At 35.5% G+C, this 20,104-nt stretch overlaps 1 pseudogene; it reads right to left on the bottom strand.

The window, feature by feature from the left end:
• Positions 1-20,104, bottom strand: part of LOC127849577 (baculoviral IAP repeat-containing protein 3-like) — a 114,823-nt pseudogene continuing 94,719 nt past the window's right edge.

The following is a 20,104-nucleotide window of genomic DNA, read 5'->3' as shown; positions in this document are numbered from 1 at the left end:
GCTAAAATTTTACACAAATATGAAATATTATGAAAAAAATATTAAGAACTTTTAAAGTAATCGCAATATCCAGAAAATTATGACAGACAGACAGACAGACAGACGCACAGAGCGAAAACCATAAGTCCCCTCCGGTGAAACAGGACAAGTTTGGATGGACGAATGTATCATGATAAATCTATCTGGTTATGTACGAATGTGTTCTTATTGTCAAAGGATTGTAATGAGCATATACTTTCAATAATATTACACAATTTTTTTTTTCCAAATCCTCCTTTGTATTAGATAACTCAGTCTCACAGATATGATCATCAAGCAATTGTGTAACATGTTCCCCATTAAAACTGACATTCAGAGCATACCTCCTGTAAGGGAAAATGGTCTCATCAAATCGAAACCACAAAATAAAGCTAATATCCTCAACAGACAATTCCAAGATACCTTCACGCCGATCCCATCTGAAGCTTTTCATAACAAAGGTCCCGGCCCTCATCCATCGATGCCGGACATCAATATCACAGAAAATGGAATAACTAAACAATTACGAATCTTTAAAAGAAATAAAGCCTCAGTTCAGATAACATACCCTGTAGAGTACTAAAGAAATGCAGTACAGAAATATCCCCAATCCTGACTCTAATCTTTAAAAGGTCCCTGTCTCTTGGAAAAATCCACCTGATTGGAAAGATGCAAATGTATGACCAGTCTATAAAAAAAGGACACACGCATAATGCTATAAATTACAGACCAATATCACTCACATGCACTTGCTGTAAAATACTTGAACATATCACTGCTAGCTCTATCGTGTCTCATCTGGAGAAAAATAATATTGTATTTGACCTCTAACACGGGTTTAGACCTTCCCGTCCCTGCGAAACACCACTTATATCATTCCTCCACAACACAGTCAAGTTATCCAGGTAAACAAACCGACATTATCATTAAAAAAAAATTCTAAAGCTTTTGACAAAGTATCCCGCCTGCACCACTTATACAAACTTAATTATTATGGAATTAATTCAAATGCTTTCTTGTGGATAAAAGTTTCGCATGTTTAGTATTAAATCAAATATTCCAGTTTCAACCATAAACTCCCGACTACTACCATATGGAATGTTGTAAGCGACACATAATAATACATCTTTTCCATTTTTAAGTACATTTTATCAATTTTTATCCAAATAACACAATTCCTTGAATTCTTAACAAAATGAACATATTTATTACGCGTTTTTCTTACATAAACCATTACCTCTCCACTGCTTCTGTTTGAACTTTCTAAATTAAAGTCTTAAAACATTAAGTTTTCTACATTACAATTAAAATTGTTATAAGACCAGGTTTCTGTGCACAAAGGCATATCAAACCATTGAATAATGTTTTTAATTCATCACTGTCCAGTTTATTATATTGTTTTCCTATTAGTCCTTGCACATTGTTCATGCAAATTTGTATTGCTGCCGTGACCTCATCGCTGTCCTTTTCGTGCATTTCCTTTTGCTAGTTGGTGGGATCAATTCTTCCATCGGTTGGCAAATCAGTTTTCTCAGTCGATTCGCTTGGCAAACTGTCAATCCTGTGATTTTAAATACTTAACAATTTCATCATCAAGGACAACCATTTCTTTGTATTACTAAATAAATGCATAAATTTTACCATCAGAGGAGAAGTCCTGACAAAATGCTAGCATGTACATCTGTAATAGAAAGTCGCTTAAAGCCATTAATGCTTATTTTGTAACAACAGTAAACTACTCTACTAGTTGTAGTTTTATTAAAGATGGCTTGTGTCATATTTACTTTAGAAAAATACTATCTTACCTCACTTAACATGAAAATGCCACAGAATAATCAAAAATAGAATTATGTTAAGTATAAATTAAAGGCCAGTGTGTGGTTCTTGTAGATAGTATAGTTTTATACATTACACTTTAACAATTATACATATTCAAATTACAATGGGTTTACAACAATTGTATACTCATGAGAAAAACAGCGTTTCTGACAAATTTATCTGGTAAATTAATAGAAACCGCAAAAGTTATAAATGCTGCAACGTTTCAACAGATTGGAACGTGTAGGTTGTTTTGTTCCCATACTTTTTCTTTCTAGTTGAAACATGGAATATAATTCTTCAAAATTTAAAACAAAAATTAACATGACCCTTTAAAACACTTTGTTACAGAACAAAATTCCTTAAAATCAAAGAAAAATGTCGTCCGGCAATATAATACCTTCGTAAGATGTTTCATATATAACCTAATTGTTTATGTAAAGATTGTATTCCATCTCTCTCCGTTGACCCCCCCCCCCACCCCATGACTTCATTAAGAGTGTGATCAACTTATAATACGACAAAGGCCAGCACACACTTACCACCTTTTTCGGCAACGAAAACTCGGAAAATCTGTGCAAATCTGCGCAGGCTGCAAGGTGAGAACAAGGAAAACATGTGATAGAGACTTCTTTGTCCATGCATATCTTGCAAAGTTCGATCCTTTCGTTTGTTTGCAAAAGACTTTGGGTAAAATATAGCACCCACTTTCACTTGACCTAGTCTTGTATGAATAAAGAGTGTCAAAGGGAACACACATTCACTAATATTTTCAAGAGCCAAACCATTTTTGATTTTGAATACATGTCACAAAGTAGTTTGTTCCAACTATATAACATCTTGAATGGTGACATAACTAGTTTCTATCTGTTCGAAACTTGTCTTCTTTCATCAGATACAGTTGACCCAAAAACCTGATCACTGGGGTGCATGATCGGCTGACCACGGACTGACCAAACTTGTCTTCTTTCCCTCAAATCCTCCACGTATGTCACGATATATTCAATGGTCGACAGTTTCAGGGCACCTTATTACATAATAAAATACCAAAATAAGAGCAAAATAAAACATCATACAGATTGGAATATAAAGGAAAATACTGAACTTATATCTTTAGTCGTTAGTCGTTAAAAATAGCGAATCCAATAAAATTAATGTAACTAATTTTTATTGTTCTACATAAATATGTACATAATACTTCTTTACTTATAGTGCATGTATGAAATATCAAACACAAATAAAAGGATTGAAATGAAAGGCGCACTAGTCTCATGCAATTATAACCATTCAATCTTGATTGTTAAATGTAGCAACGGTTGCATGCTGAAATAAAATAATAAAATAAGATTGTTTGAAAATCGCCTTTGTATGCATAAAATAAAAGCAAAGTTATTTAAAACGCCTTACTGATAGAGTACACATGTTGGAATGATACATCAGGTACATGTGTGTGAAAGTAGATAAATAAGACACTTTAACGTGTATTTAACGTAAAAACAGATTTGCAGTGCGGATGCAGTGCTTTTTTAATATCTACGTAATCTTGTGGTAGGCAGTTATACAGGGGATACAAAAATGTTGTCATATTGGTCCTCATCGAGTGCTTGCTAATAATTGTTTAATTTCGGTTACCAGATAGATTATTATAAAGAGCATGCGTTAGTAATATCATACGTTCTTTACTGTATTAAATGATACTAGCATTACTTTTATATAAATGGCATGCTATAAACAGTTCAACACTTGCAGACATGTAATCTTTATTTCCCAACTTAAGGCTCTCTCTAGTGGCTTGCGATATTATAAACATTTTATCCTAGCATGAAAAACGAATTAAAATATTAATATGCGGATATGAGGACACATTTAGTAAATGATGCATATATGTGCTCTACAAAGCGTGTTCACAAGAAGTGTTTATTTTGCATAAATTACCGAATGGATGCAAATATTAGTAAACGACCTATTGCCAACATTTACAGTAATGAAATGAGTAACTGAAATGCAGAAAATCAACAAGGTATGCTTTCGTCACGGCGTAGAAAAGTTTTCAAATCTCATTTATCTTTAAAAAAAATACCCGATTGTCTATTTTGCTATTCACTTGATATCAAGATGGTAAGATTAATGCATCGTGCACTCCAGTCGCTCGTGGTTTTAAGAGAAGAGAGTGTCCGAGGAATTTGGAAGATGTGCAATGTGGTCAACAATGGAAAATAATCTCTTCTGGAAAAATATTTTTAGAATAAATCGGATGATTTTCATTTGAATAGTTAAATGTGTGGAACAAACGTATTATCTATAATAAAATAATAAAATCTATAATAAAAAACTAACAAACAATTAAGTTTTGAAAATTTATAGAATAATAGAATTCTATTAGCATATAAAGCTACTGCAATATGGTATATTAGAACATGAATAAAAAGATTGTAATTATAACTGGTTTTTAGTGACTGCTCTCCCAATAGCGTAGATTATGTGAGTTAATTAACAATATAGTGCGAGGTCGCAAAGCGCCGATGAGACCGCTAACATGTATATCAACCATAAGCATGGACAGTTGACGGTAAAAGTGTATATATGTGGGCCCGTATTCATCAACCAATTCGTAGACATAAGATTTAAGACCACACGTAGATCCAAGAAAGATAATGCAATTATAAATAAATACATGCTGCGTATGTTGTTTACACTATCAATAAATTGTTCTACACGATGAAGGATGTAATAAGAACGTGTTATATTATATCATTACAGTATAATACTTTGTTGGTGAGTATCGGCCCTGAAAAAGAATCATTCTTGAATTTTGAAACAATTAAAATATGTGTAGTGTTTGATTATTTGAGAATTTCCTTGAATAAAACAAAAAAAATGTATGAGATCGACTTTCTATGTATCCTCTATCACAAAGCGAAGGTTTATTATTGAACATCTTTAACAAGTCAAATAGAGGTGTATACAATTAAAAAAAAATCTTGGTGATATCAATAAATCTTTACAGCAGATGTAAGAAGCCTTCTTTTTTTAATACCATTTTAGCATATCTTAGCACAAAGTGCTCAAGCATTAGATACTTTCGCCGGCCGTCTCACAATCAATCATTTTCGAGCTATTTTAATACTGTAGTTTTGTTGTTATAAAACATTAAAGGCCGTCAAAATTTGATCAAATTTTCATTTGATTTAAAATTTAATTTTCCCATTTAAATTGACTTTAATAAATGCATTTAACAACGTTTACTTTACTTTCTGCACACTGCATGGTATTCATGGTGATCTTGTCGTACGAATAAGGACAGTACTATTATACTAATTTATTAAAAATATGATGTTAAGTTATCCGTCATTAGATATGTCACCCAAGATATGTGCTAAATGCCTTAAAAGTATTGTACATTTAAGAAATTCTCGAGAATTATTTTATGAAGTAGCTTGCTTTCATCTGGATTCGAACAAGAGACCTTAACGTGAAAATGCGTATTAGCCCCCACTGGACCTCCCAGAATGCAACTAAAAACGCGTTTGAAAAGGGTATGTTAGTAATACAATTTGTTTTTGGCCTGGGGCGTAGACCTAAGGCCATAGCAATTATACATATTTTTGAGACAGTCAGAATTGGCTGGCTGCCAAAAGCCACGAATGAATGAATTCCCAAAAGTCCGATTTACCACTTGGCGGTAATTCATGTGCAGTCAAGTTCTTCGCAGATCTCAATAACCGCCTTGTAAATACAGAACATCACTATATAACATGACAGTGTCATAAAACGTGTAAAAAAATATTATTGAAGCAAAATTGCTTAGCATTGGCTACGACATAGTTTTTATTATTGTTTGCATATTCATGCAAGAATAAGTTCCTTACTTGACGGTCTAGGCCGAAAAGATACGAGTGTCTACGGAGACAGTACGAAGAATTTTTTTCTGATACATTTTTGAAGACATTACATTTGGTATTTATAAACATATTTTAAGATACTGTTATTTTATTTTGCGTTAACGAGACATTCAAGAAAAAAAATGAAAAAACAACAACAAATATTCATGATCATTCTGGAAATATACGAAGTTACCGGATATGATAATTCACTGTGCAGATCGAGCGCGCAAATCGAGCGCGAAAAGTTCTACGTGAGACAACGAACACAACCTGTACAATGTTTTTAATCAGGGTAAAGGTCCAGTCTCACTATGATGCCGGCGGAGCCCCTTGGCGTGACCAGGGATCTACCGGGATGAACCGGGGCTCTACCGGGATGAACCGGGGCTCCATCGGGGACGACCGGGATGAGCCGGGGAAAACCGGGGATCCACCGGGAAAGTATTAAAATGTTTAATACCTCCAGGATGAACCGGGAGTCACCAGGAAGGACCGGCAACGACCGGCGCGGCACCGGGAACAACCGGGACGGCACCGTTGCTCCATCAATGCCTATACAGACCCCGGCAGAGCTACGGCAACGCCCCGATGAATGCCGCTAGAGTCCCGGTATAGCTACGGTATATACGAAAACCGGCGCTCTGCCGGAACGCAACCGGCATTCACCGGGGCTCCGCCGAGGCATTACCGGCGACGACCGGGATGAAACCGCGGCGTTGCCGTAGCTCTGACGGGGTCTGATGCTTATATAGACACGGTGAGTGCCGGTGGTGTTACGGTATACCGGGGCTCTGGCGGGACGCTGCCGGCTTTCACCGGGGCTCAACCGGAGCACTAACGGCGACAACCGGGGCTATGCCGGGACGCTGCCGGCTTTCACCGGGGCACTATCGGCGACAACCGGGGCTCTGCCGGGGCTTCACCGAGATAAACCGTAGCCAGTCTGGGTTGACCGGGACTCTGCCGGGCTGTTGACCGGCTTCAACCGGGGCGGACCCGGGAAATAGTTTAACTGCGTTAAAAAATGTATACGAATCATCCCGGTCCACGCCGTTCGACCGGCGTTAGCAAACCGGGATGGACCGGGGCTCTACCGGCAAAAGTGAGACTTGGGCTAAAGTGGATTTCTTTTTGTATACACATTACAAAGGAAGTATGAGTATTTTCCTGATCTGTTAATTATGTAATAGAAAGCTATTTTAGGCTATTTAAAGTGATTTATTTGACGCCAACAATAACAGCTTTTTGCGGGCATGTTGTTGTTGTTGTATATCTTCACCGCCTATGTAGACGAACCTCTACCATATCTGTTGAGTTGAACAACATGTTATCGTTCCCACAACCAGTGCACTGTAGTATATACACAACTATTGTCTTTTCTTACAGTCTCTGAGCTTCTGCACTCAACCGCTAGGGTCAAACCGTATAAATTCGGACAAAGGGAGAAATTCGGACAAAACATCCTAAATGCATTTTACGTCACACTGAACCTAGCCCCAGGCTTTCAGCGCCTACAGCGCTTTGATTAAATTATCGATGAAAAGCGTTACGCTTTATGATGTTTCGATTTCTATTGCTGATTATTCATAAGCGAACTAATATTTGTTCACATTTTTTCTAACTCAGGAGTTTAACGTGTCTTGTTTAAATATAATGCATACATTTTTTTCTGATTTACAGACAATTATTTTTTTTTAAGTCATTTTGGCAAATTGTACACATGTCTTTTCATTAAAGTGCAATATGCATTTCATCTGTTTGCAAAATGTATTCAAAGTTTAGACTATTGTTTAGGCTTGCATATATGTTTTAGTCTACAAACGTTTGTTTTTGTAACTAATCAGTGAGACAGTTTAGCATTCATACCACCTCTGACTTTTAAAATACCTACCAAACGTGCATAGCGCCTCCAAGACCTGCTCCCGTGAATATCCAATTTCATTCAAAGCAACCAGAACGTGTGGGCGTCTCAGGAAGTCCTGGATACAAGGCGATTCGATATTCTGAAATCAAATAAATGGTATCAGATGTTATAGACGTTCTTGCATACCCCAATGAATGTGTGTATATCCATAGTCATTCAATGCAGCTAGAACGTGAGGCCGTCTCAAGAAATCATGGTTGCTAGAAGACTCAACGTTTGCTCTCTATTTCACAAATCACCCAAACTTTAATAAATACTTCAGAAATATATAGATCAATACCAGTATATTATTTTAGTGCTCACATTGGCCCACATCAATTATCCGCCATTAGTACATAAGCAGCAATACTGTCATTAAACGATGTCTTAGGGCAAAGTTTGTTTGAGCACGACTTATGCTGGAGAAGTACTGGCAAAACAACAGTTAACACATTAAAATAAATACCCGTAAGTTAAGCTGACCACGGTCTGTCATTGCCACTGAGCTGTCGGACCGGTTGACCAAGTGGCTCGATAGGCTTGGGTTAGTACTGGCTAAGCTTTCGGCGAGTCTTGCTTGCGTTTGGGCTGCCTGCCTTTTGCTCGTTAACTCTTCAACGTATTTTCGGATATCTCGCGTGTTGACTAGGTTCAGAACACCTGATTCGACAAGTGTTATCTCATTAAAATACAAATCGCGGTGTCCCTTATATGATCATTCACAAACCAAGATTGTCAATGCATGTATCTAAAAATATAACCAACATAAAATGATGTATGTATACCATATGTGTGAAACGCCTCCAAGACCTGCTCCTGTGTATATCCATAGTCGTTCAATGCAGCTAGGACGTGAGGACGTCTCAAGAAATCTTGGTTACTAGAAGACTCAATGTTTGCTCTCTATGTCACAAATCATTCAAACTTTAATAAATACTTAAGAAATACACAGATCAATGCCATTTTCTTTTAATAAATTATATAAATTGGTATATTGCTTTTTTGCTCACAATGGCCCACATCAATTATCGGCCATTAGTTCATAAGCAGCAAGACTTTCATAAACCGATGCTTAAGGACTAGGGAGCACGACTTATGCTAGAGTACTTCTGGGAAAACAACAGATTACACATGAATATAAATACCCTTAAGTTGTATTACAAAGATAAAATACTTACTAATTTGATTCAAATCAAATATCAAAGCCTTTGAAGTGCATATAACAAAGTTTTATGTTTAGGATATATTCTTAATTAACAGTATGCATATGTATATTTTAATACATCCAACAGAGATATTTTCAAAGTCATTTTTTATTATAAAAAAGGAAGCAGAAACAAAAAAATATTTTTCCATTAACGTCTAGAAACGAAAGCGAACTGAAACGAACACTTCATGTATTACAATTACCTCTCCATTTTTGATGATCCTTACATATGCAACGCCCATCTGTTGCCTCACAAAGCCGCACTGTGGAAACCACTTTGCGTGCTCCACCCAGGGGTCGTCATCTGGTTCCCATCCATGGAGTTCTCCTCCACACCAGTAGCATTTGCAACGATCACCCTGACCTGTAAATGTTGATCAAATGTCGTACCCTCCGAACAGAGATATGACTGGTTCCGAGTATACCACCGTTATTACACACCACGAGATGATCGTCTTGAAAAAGCATTCTTACGGTTGAATGGCTTTACAATTTACCTATTTAAGTTTTGCCGTAAACTCATGAATACAACCCAATAGTAAATGAACATAGCACAAATTAGCTTAAAATTAGAAAACGTAATAAAAATGAAGTCAATTAAGTCTGGAAGGATATTGCTTCTTATGTAGTGTTTTATCCGTGACCGCACGGGGAGGTGAAAATTGCTGGAAATCTGAATATATCGTTTTGTTTACGAGTGTAATTTTGTTTGAAACTTATTTTAAGTTGCTTACTCACCCAATTAACTTTCAATTTAATCTCGTCACAATATCAATCGTCAATACATGCTCTTATATAAACGTATTTACAAACAATGGATAATTTATACAGATCAAAAGCTGTATAATTTTAATTTAATGCAACTGGTTCTCAAGAAAACGGTAAATAACGAGCAAAACGATTATCTAACGAAGGGCCAAATTTGCAAGGTTAATTACCCATGTACAACAATCCAGCAGCTGCCAAGTCACTCGGTGTTTGTCTCATCTGTGCGGGCCATCCTCTGTAAGAACGTAACCTTGTGTGTTCGTCTGCCCAATCCCTGTACTTGGGCTCTGTGATAACAGCTGCAGCTTCTTGAATTGACTCACTTGAAAGTATGGATGTTTCGCTGTGTGATTGTGGAACACCAATTTCATTGACAGCTCTGTTTGGGGAGTGATAAGCAAAGAGTCCAGGCGCCGCAGGCCTTGCCCTGTCTGTTACAATCAGCGACTGAACATTTTGTGTTGCTTGCTGAACTCTACTTGAAGATGGTATTGGTATATTTCCACACTCATAACCGAACGCAAACGGACACTCTGGACAATATTTCCTATGTTCATTGGCCACAACATCACCTGCTTTAAAGCTACCTTAACTCGCTCTACACAACACACATTGTACGCGATCTGATACATGTAGGTACATAAAACCATTTTTGGCCAATTCGTTTTTATTTACATGAGCCCAAGGTGGCCAGTCATGGAATGTTTCAAGTCTCTCGCTCTCACGGTAGAAATGCGAATAGTAATCACACGGGTCGGGTGCATAGTCTTCTGGCTCTTCATCGTCACCATCCATTATCTCCTGATAACGACTATAAAGTCTTGCATCTGCAACGCCCATCTGTTGCCTCACAAAGCCGCACTGTGGAAACCACTTTGCGTGCTCCACGCAGGGGTCGTCATCTGGTTCCCATCCATGGAGTTCTCCTCCACACCAGTAGCATTTGCAACGATCACCCTGACCTGTAAATGTTGATCAAATGTCGTACCCTCCGAGCAGAGATATGACTGGTTCCGAGTATACCACCGTTATTACACACCACGAGATGATCGTCTTGAAAAAGCATTCTTACGGTTGAATGTCTTTACAATTTACCTATTTAAGTTTTGTCGTAAACTCATGAATACAACCCAATAGTAAATGAACATAACACAAATTAGCTTAAAATTAGAAAACGTAATAAAAAAGAAGTCAATTAAGTCTGGAAGGATTTTTCTTCTTATGTAGTGTTTTATCCGTGACCGCACGGGGAGGTGAAAATTGCTGGAAATCTGAATATATCGTTTTGTTTACGAGTGTAATTTTGTTTGAAACTTATTTTAAGTTACTTACTCACCCAATTAACTTTCAATTTAATCTCGTCACAATATCAATCGTCAATACATGCTCTTATATAAACGTATTTACAAACAATGGATAGTTTATACAGATCAAAAGCTGTATAATTTTAATTTAATGCAACTGGTTCTCAAGAAAACGGTAAATAACGAGCAAAACGATTATCTAACGAAGGGCCAAATTTGCAAGGTTAATTACCCATGTACAACAATCCAGCAGCTGCCAAGTCTCTCGGTGTTTGTCTCATCTGTGCGGGCCATCCTCTGTAAGAACGTAACCTTGTGTGTTCGTCTGCCCAATCCCTGTACTTGGGCTCTGTGATAACAGCTGCAGCTTCTTGAATTGACTCACTTGAAAGTATGGATGTTTCGCTGTGTGATTGTGGAACACCAATTTCATTGACAGCTCTGTTTGGGGAGTGATAAGCAAAGTGTCCAGGCGCCGCAGGCCTTGCCCTGTCTGTTACAATAAGCGACTGAACATTTTGTGTTGCTTGCTGAACTCTACTTGAAGATGGTATTGGTATATTTCCACACTCATAACCGAACGCAAACGGACACTCTGGACAATATTTCCTATGTTCATTGGCCACAACATCACCTGCTTTAAAGCTACCTAAACTCGCTCTACAGAACACACATTGTACGCGATCTGATACATGTAGGTACATAAAACCATTTTTGGCCAATTCGTTTTTATTTACATGAGCCCAAGGTGGCCAGTCATGGAATGTTTCAAGTCTCTCGCTCTCACGGTAGAAATGCGAATAGTAATCACGTGGGTCGGGTGCATAGTCTTCTGGCTCTTCATCGTCACCATCCATTATCTCCTGATAACAACTATAAAGTCTTGCACTTTGTACAGAGACTTCTTTTTAATCACGATTCAATGTGTATCGATTTAAATTGCTGGTAAACCCGCCACTGCAATTTTCGTTTGAACTAGTCAACATCAAACTAGTTTCGAGCACAACATGCGATTTAGAAGATATAGCCTGTAATACACACACGCCTTTATTGAATTAAAGATGAAGAATGCATGTGCCCAAAAATTACAGAATCTCCCGTATTCCACTTTTGCTTTTAAATTTGACCTTTAAGTGTCAATTGATGATGGCTATCCGTCAATATAAGGCAAATCTATTGCTGATACTGGATTTTTTTAAATTGACCTTTGACTTCTAAGCGTGACCTATACCTTGAGGCTGTGAGACGGTTGCTACACGCGTCGTGTTGATTTAAGATGGTTAACATGTGTTCAAAGTTAATTTAAATCAAGCATAATATAAAAAAAAGTATGGCGGGTGAATTGTAACACTCTGTCATGGCAAACGATTACCGCTGACCGGATGTATCTATTTTCACGGAAAACAAAACACAAATCTCGAAATTATATATTGATAATGAAATTTTATGTAAAGTCAATAGACAACCCAACCATATCTTTTTTAACCCGTCTTCTAACGATATTACATTTTCAACTAAATATTTTGACTGTCGAATATGCAATTTTAATCTGCCAAGTTTGACCGCATGTGGCACAGTTTTAAACTCGGTAAGGATACATATATTAAGACGAAAGCGCTGATGTTAATGTTAATGTTGATGCAATACAACAGAAGACAAACAAAATGCGACCACAAATAATTGAAAGATAAGCGATCGATTAGTGCCTCCTTTATTTCTTTCGTCTAGGAACAATTTATTTTGCTTATCCAACTCTTTATGGGCACGTGTGTTTTAGTATCGTTAAACGTACTCGGACAATACCGTTTTGAAATTCCGGAATTAATACAAGCGTATGAAAATTAATTGAGTAGATGTTTAACCTAGTTTTTGTCCATTCTCAGCATCATATTTAATGTTGAGTGGACACAAAAGAATAAATCCTAACCGCTAAATAGCGTTGTGAAATCCGTTTTAAATCAGACGAACCTCTTACCACTTTGTTAACCTACCGTGGATCAAATGTGACATTTGAATGTATTATGTATGTCATAACTCGATCCCATGACTAAGTTACTCGTGCGAAAGAGATAACTTACTCAAAGAAACGATTTAGGAAGTCATGGTAATGACATTGCAATATTGTGGGAAAGACGTGGTTGATCGTTGGAACGACTGAGTAACTTGCAGTAAAGATAAAATTAAGGTTACTATTGGAGAGATATAACAAATTCGTCGTTTCGGCGTATTCAACCTATTCGTTGAAGATCGTATGTTCATATTGGCTCGTTCTGTCGTTACCCAAACTTACTAATCTCATTCTCTTGACTTGTTTACTATGAGTATGTTATTGTGTTGTTACGAGTCACTTAGTCTTTCCAACCAGGAAGTGTTGGCGTTATCGCGACTTATTGCGTTGCTTGTAACGGTCAATATGAGATTAATCTACTACTGGCTGTGGCACTGTAAATATATGATAGGTTAACGATTCAAGAACTTTATTAAAAATGCTATTTGGAACTCAACTTAACCCTAGGAACCAACCAGTTTTCCTCTTATATGCACTTTTGCCACTTGATAACTCTCATGTTGATATAAATATGTTAGGTCATTGTTATTTGAATGACCTCATGTATTAAGGTCAATTTTAATTTGTATGACATGGACCCTGGCGAAAAAAACAGCGTTCTCTGAGTTTCGATTACAAACTATACGCATAATCCTAGTTTTTCAAATATATACAATAATAGAGACTCACGTTCGGTTTTTCCGATTTAAAAAAAAGATAAGCTGAGAATTCCAGCAAATATCTCACGTACGGAAAACCGATTTATAAAAGATTAGCTGGGAATTCCAGCAAGGCATTTCGTAAATACTAATCGCACACAATTTATCAATCCCATGTCTATTTCATTAATATCATACTACTAGTTGACTAGTTGTTTTAAGATACAGATGCTTGAATATCTTTGTATAAGCAACTGGCTTTATGTAACAGAGACGGAAAATTCTCGCTTGGAAAAAAGTATACTTACAATACTACTATTGATTAGTATCAGTATGAAATGCGATGTTCATGTATACAACTAGTACTAGGCGATTTTACTATTTGCGAAATAGTGTGATTTAAAAAGATTACACTTATGACCGTCTTCAAAAAAATATTAAAACAATTTAGGACCCATTTTACGTTTTATATGTAGAAATTGACTTACCTTAGCTTTATTCGGCGAGTCAAGTGACATGCGCATGCGCAGTCTGTAAAGCCTTATCTTTGCTACTCGGCATTTTACGACAAGCCGAACAACAATCGTGATAAATCGACTTTTTACGGAATCCACCGTAAGATAGATGTTGTGTATATTGAAGAGTCATATTGTTTTCACATCCCCATTGCTTGATCCGTGTCATGTCATCCGTTGTATTTTAAAGGGGGGGGGGAGGGTTAAAATAGCACCAAATTTTTATTAAAGGTTCTATAAAGGTCACAAAACCAACTATTATGCATATCAACTGGTCTAATTTTTACCGGATTTCAGTTACTCTTGCATAAAAAACTTCTAATAACACAGCTTAGGTACAACGTTGTCAAGAATTATGGAAGATAAACCCGTTTCATGATTGGAAGAAATGTTTACATTTTTGCAACTAACGTGATGTGTAGCCTTAGAGCGTTGACATATGCTAAAATAGCCGAAATAAAATTCTATTTTAATTCTATTTTAACAACTTTTTACCAGCAGAAAGTAACTTATTAGATAACTACAAACGTTTTAACCATTTAGAAGAGACCTATTGTCAGTGATACCGGAAAACGTTAAAAGTCATCGTTATATTTTTGGTGACCTGAGTCACTTTCACTTTCTCTTTCGCGAGTAAACAGCAATGTAAATAAACTGATTGTTTAAAAACACAATTGACTTGGAAGACACTTTATTTTGAGCTCAAAACAAGTTGTATTGCTCATTTTTTTTATTATTATGTCCAATAGCATATATATATATTGTTTTTTGATAACCTTTATAAATAAAATATGAAAAAAATATTTAAAAATCTGTAAATAATTACGTAAGAATTGAAGAATTCATTTTGTGTGCATGTTTACATATTGTCCAAATGGTTTTTATTCCAGTATTAGTTCATCAAATTTGCAGTGTGAACACAACTATCCTAACCGAAAGTGAAACGGGATTCAATTTTTTTTGCAATGTTAACAATGTATGTCTAATTCAAGGGGAGAATCGAATACAGACATTTATTATATACCTGTTTAATGCTTTTAACAAAACACAGGTTGTATCAATCGTTGAAATAAAAAATCCCGTATTACGCTACTCGCTGTTTCCAATTCCGTAATACCATACTAGCCGGACTACTTCGACCCATTTAATGACGTCACATTACACGCACCGAAAATAGAAATATTTTATATTACGAAATATATTACGTAGTACATCGTGTGACGTCATTTTTGTGACAAAACACAATAGTTTTATCTAAACTCTGTAAGGACATGTCGGACGTGGTGTTTTTTTAACAGTAAACTATGTGTTAAAAACGTATTTTGGAGTGTGTGTTTATCATGCATAAATGTATATTTCGATAGGAATACAATAAAAAAGTGTGGTTTAAACTAAGTTTCGATAAAGATATGAAAGATAGAATTGGAAGTGGATTCGTTTAAACATTTTTGTTATAAACATCGGATTAAAGTTGTCAACTTAATTGTTATAAAAATTGGATTAACGATGGCAATAAGGTAAGCGTGTCGGAAACCTGTGTTTTCCCGGTTCGAATGTTTACACGTTAATTTACATAAACTGTATTCATACGCGTCTTAAATAAACTATGGCGTACCGTTTTAGTCATTGTTTTGTCAGTTTTGTTAAAGTAAAAAATACATTTGTTAACTGTTTTCGTTAGTTGATGTATATAATAAAAGGAATATTACGCTAGTCAATTGTTCCAAGAGTTTGTATCACTCTCGTGGCTTGTGCTATTTCGCATCACACTCGAGGCTCCGCCTCACGTGTGATACGTCATCACACAAGCCACTCGAGTGATACAAACTCTTGGAACAATTGACTAGCGTAATATTCCGTGTATGTATTATTGTGTTATAATTCTGTCTATGTATTTGTAAATACCGCAATATTGTCAAAAGAAGCAGTTTGTAATAAATTAACATTGTGTGTATAAGTATTTTGATATTGATGTTGATGAGGAGGAGGAGGAGGGGGAGGAGCAGGAGAAGGAGGAGCAGGATGATGATGATGATGATGATGATGATGATGATACATAGTGTTATTATTATTATTATTATTATAAGTAGTAGCAGTAGTTGTTGTAGTAGTAGTAGAAGTGGTAGTAGGAGTAGTAGTAGTAGTAGTAGTAGTAGTAGTAGAAGTAGTAGTAAAAGTAGAAGTAGCAGTAGCAGTAGCAGTAGGAGCTGCAGTAGTATTAGTAGTAGTAGTAGTAATAGAATTAGTAACACACTCAGGATCCCAATGCATCAAATACCACAAATAATATGTCTTATGTTCATTTCTTAGCTTTTGATTGGAATACACACATAGTTTTACATATTTTAACCGTGTATTGTAAATGACTTTCGCATATCAGTTCTTGGAAATTACATTCATCAAAGTGTGTTTCGTCCACGTCGCAACGAATTTATTTTACGTTAATATTGTGTTTTATCACATGCCACATCCTTTTTCCCATGTAATATAACCATTACATATATTTTATCTTACACATGTGTAATATAATTTTTAAGCGTTTTCATTGGCTTAGTTTTCGTTTATTGATTAATCGCATTCTGTCATTTTGCTGAAACGACGTTGCAACGTCAAATGACGTCACGAAATGTAAACAACATCCGGGTTTTATTATTATGTTTGCGTAAATATTTATTTAATTGGCCCATTTAAAAGCATTTGATAAGAAGATCTGACACACGGTGTCATATCATATCATTTTTTTCTCATTTATTTCTCACATTTCTTTACAATGTAGTATACATCGATAATAACCAAAAAACCGGAATACATAAGAAAGTTTTTGAAAAATGTACCTTTTTGTACTTTAACATGTCAACTATTTAGCGTATGCGTGAATAAATTTTAAGCAATGTCAATGTCATATAAAGAACTTTGTGATTAATCGCAAAACATAAAATTAATAATTTGTATTTACGAAACAGAAGTTTTTTTTCTAGAAAAATAAGAGGAAAAGAAAATATTTAACAAGATGTGTTGTAATCGAATTGTTTTGAGTATTTTTTTTTCTATTGAGAAGGAAATTTTAAAATTGTTTTGCCATAACATTGGTCTGAATAGCATTATTCGTCTTTTGTAGAAGGTGTGAATCACCTGAATTGAACCCATTTTTTTTGGTGTTGTTCATATTTATTTTTTACGAGGGCAATCTCAGATTCAATTTTTATTCTCGTATTTAGGTATTCAATAAAATGAGGAAAAGTTGGAATGCATTTTTTATATTTCATTTTAAATATAAAAGATTTTAATAGCATCATAATAAAGTTAAATACATCTGAGTGTAGTTTTTTTCATTGCATCCAAAGAAAGCATTGGTTTTATTAATTTTAATTAATATGTTTTTACTGACTGGAAATGTTTTCATCTTTTTCCATATCATTTGAACGTGTTGGCACTCCCAAAATAAGTGGTCTATTGTTTCTATGTGTGATTGACAGAAATCACATAAAGTTTTGTTGTTAAGTTTGCATTTAAAAAGATATGTGTTTGTGGGGACAATTCGCATGATAAATTTATATTGGAAGCTGCGGAGAGACATGTCTATAGTTGAAATTTGGGGTAAGATATAGATTTTTGTCCACGTGGTTGAGTCTATATCAGTAAAATTTGTTTTTAATAATGTCATTGCCTTCGTTTTGCAACTGAATATTGTATATAAATTTATTAGTGCATTTTGTTTTTAATAGCGCTTTTGACAAAGTGTCGTCTGGTTGATTGATATCATTTATACTTTCTTCACTTTTATATTTTGTTGGAATGGATGTGATTAAGGTATTGAATTGCATAACGTCGTTGCTTTTGATGTCGTAGAGGTATTTAAAACTCGTCCAGGAAATTCGTTAGTAAGCGAGCCTTTGGCGAGCTTACTAACAAAATTCCTGAACTCGTTTGATAAAATATGGTATGATATGACAACTCGTGCCAGATGGCAATATGGCTGATATAATAAAAGCCGCTTGTATATATTGAATGATGATTGCACAAATATTGTGAATTTGGTTTAAACGTTTTTATTTACGACGTTTGTTACAATTTTATGCTCGCGCTCCCGGTGTTCTAAGCCTCGCAACATAAACTTCTTTCTATTCAACGCTAACATAATATTCTCTATTTATTTTAATGTTGTCATTTGACGTTTATTATTTCGGAACTACTGTTTATAAAAATGATTAAAATAATCAATGTATACGTGACTAAGCGATACATCACAGTTCTCATTCTTGTATGTGTTTGAAATTTCAAAACTCTTGATTGTTGAGTGGCTAGACTGTGGTTGCAATTATGTTTTATATTCCATTACATTTTATGACAAACATAAATTATTTATCATCTAACCATTTAGAATAAAAACAAACACATTTGTTTAGGTGTCATGACAAGCAGGGTATTTTATCGACAGAAAAAGAACGGGGCAAAAAAAACAACGCACAACTAACAACATACAACACCAAGTACCATATATATTTACAAATCCAAACGAGAAGAAACAATTGTTTGTGTTTCATCCGAATCTCTCACGCAGTGATCCTAAGCGCCAACAGTCTTCCACTGCCCATGCTTTTTTAACACTATCAGATACACCGCTATTTGCAACAGCAGTTGCTTCCCCTGACCGAAATTAATGCAACCCGTAAACATTAGGTTTAAAGGGATCTTTTCACGCTTTGGTAAATTGACAAAATTGAAAAAAGTTGTTTCAGATTCGCAAATTTTCGTTTTGGTTATGATATTTGTGAGGAAACAGTAATACTGAACATTTACTATGCTCTAATGTAGCCATTATATGCATCTTTTGACGATTTTAAAACCTAAAAATTATAAAGCGTTGCAACGCGAAACGATTGAATAATTTGGAGAGTTCTGTTTTTGTCGTTAAATTTTGTGAAACTACGAAGATTGCTTATATAAGGTATAAAATACATTTAAAATGTGTACTCGGCGGAATAGCTCAGTAGGCTAAAGCGTTTTTACTTCAGGACTCTGGCAGGACTCCAGGGGTCACTGGTTCGAAACCTGCTCCGGGCAATGTTCTTTTCCTTTTTTTAATTTCATTCTTGATTTTTTACTGGAGCTTTTACGATCCAATGTTTACATTTATCAATATAAAGCATTTAATGAATAAGTTAAAAAATGCCAAAATCTGTGAAAAGGCCCCTTTAAGTCAAATTTCACTAAAGATGTGGTGCAAAATATCTAATTGTCTACTGTAACTCATCTGCTTTGAGCCAACTAAAAAGTATTTATTCATTTTCTTACCATTTGTTATGTTTCTAAACGAAACATATATTGCAATATCTAGAATAGTTTCAACCAAGATACATTTTTTCAAGTAGAAGACAGGGCATAAAACTGCATTTGTTTTACAAAATGTCAAAACCTGTTCGCCCTTGCACAATTGAACCATTTTACTATTGAAAATAATAATTATAGCACAATCCTCAAAAATCTTGTATCGCATCCTTTCAATTCAAAGTCCCCAAACCGCCAAACCCCCCAAAAAACGCACCAAACACACCGTTACACATCTCACATCAAAGAATCAAAGCCTCTACACATCCGCTTTAGTCACTAAGCGACTCCGAACCAGCGGCCCAAAATTGGCCCTTTTCAATCCATCATCAGAAAACACAACCAGACCAGAATTACAACGACCACACGATCCCACAACCCCATGAGCCCACGAAATGCCACACACAATCGCGTTTACCCCAGAGGCAGACGGACATGAAACACACACACCAACATTTTAAATTGACTTTCTGTAACAAAACCGTTTCCCTTGCTTTCTTTTTTGCAAGTATTTTCCAATTTGAAATAAATATTACCCTTGCTATCTTTTTTGCAAGTATTATACTTTTAAAACTATTATTTTTAACCCTTGCTTTCTTTTTTGCAAGTACTGTTTTTGCTTTCTTTTTTGCAAATATTCCATTCCTCGTGTA

The sequence above is a fragment of the Dreissena polymorpha genome, chromosome 11, assembly GCF_020536995.1.
Source record: "Dreissena polymorpha isolate Duluth1 chromosome 11, UMN_Dpol_1.0, whole genome shotgun sequence".
Classification (NCBI taxonomy): Eukaryota; Metazoa; Mollusca; class Bivalvia; order Myida; family Dreissenidae; genus Dreissena; species Dreissena polymorpha.
The sequence above is the reverse complement of the archived record's forward strand: the minus strand, read 5'-3'. Positions and strand labels throughout refer to the sequence as shown.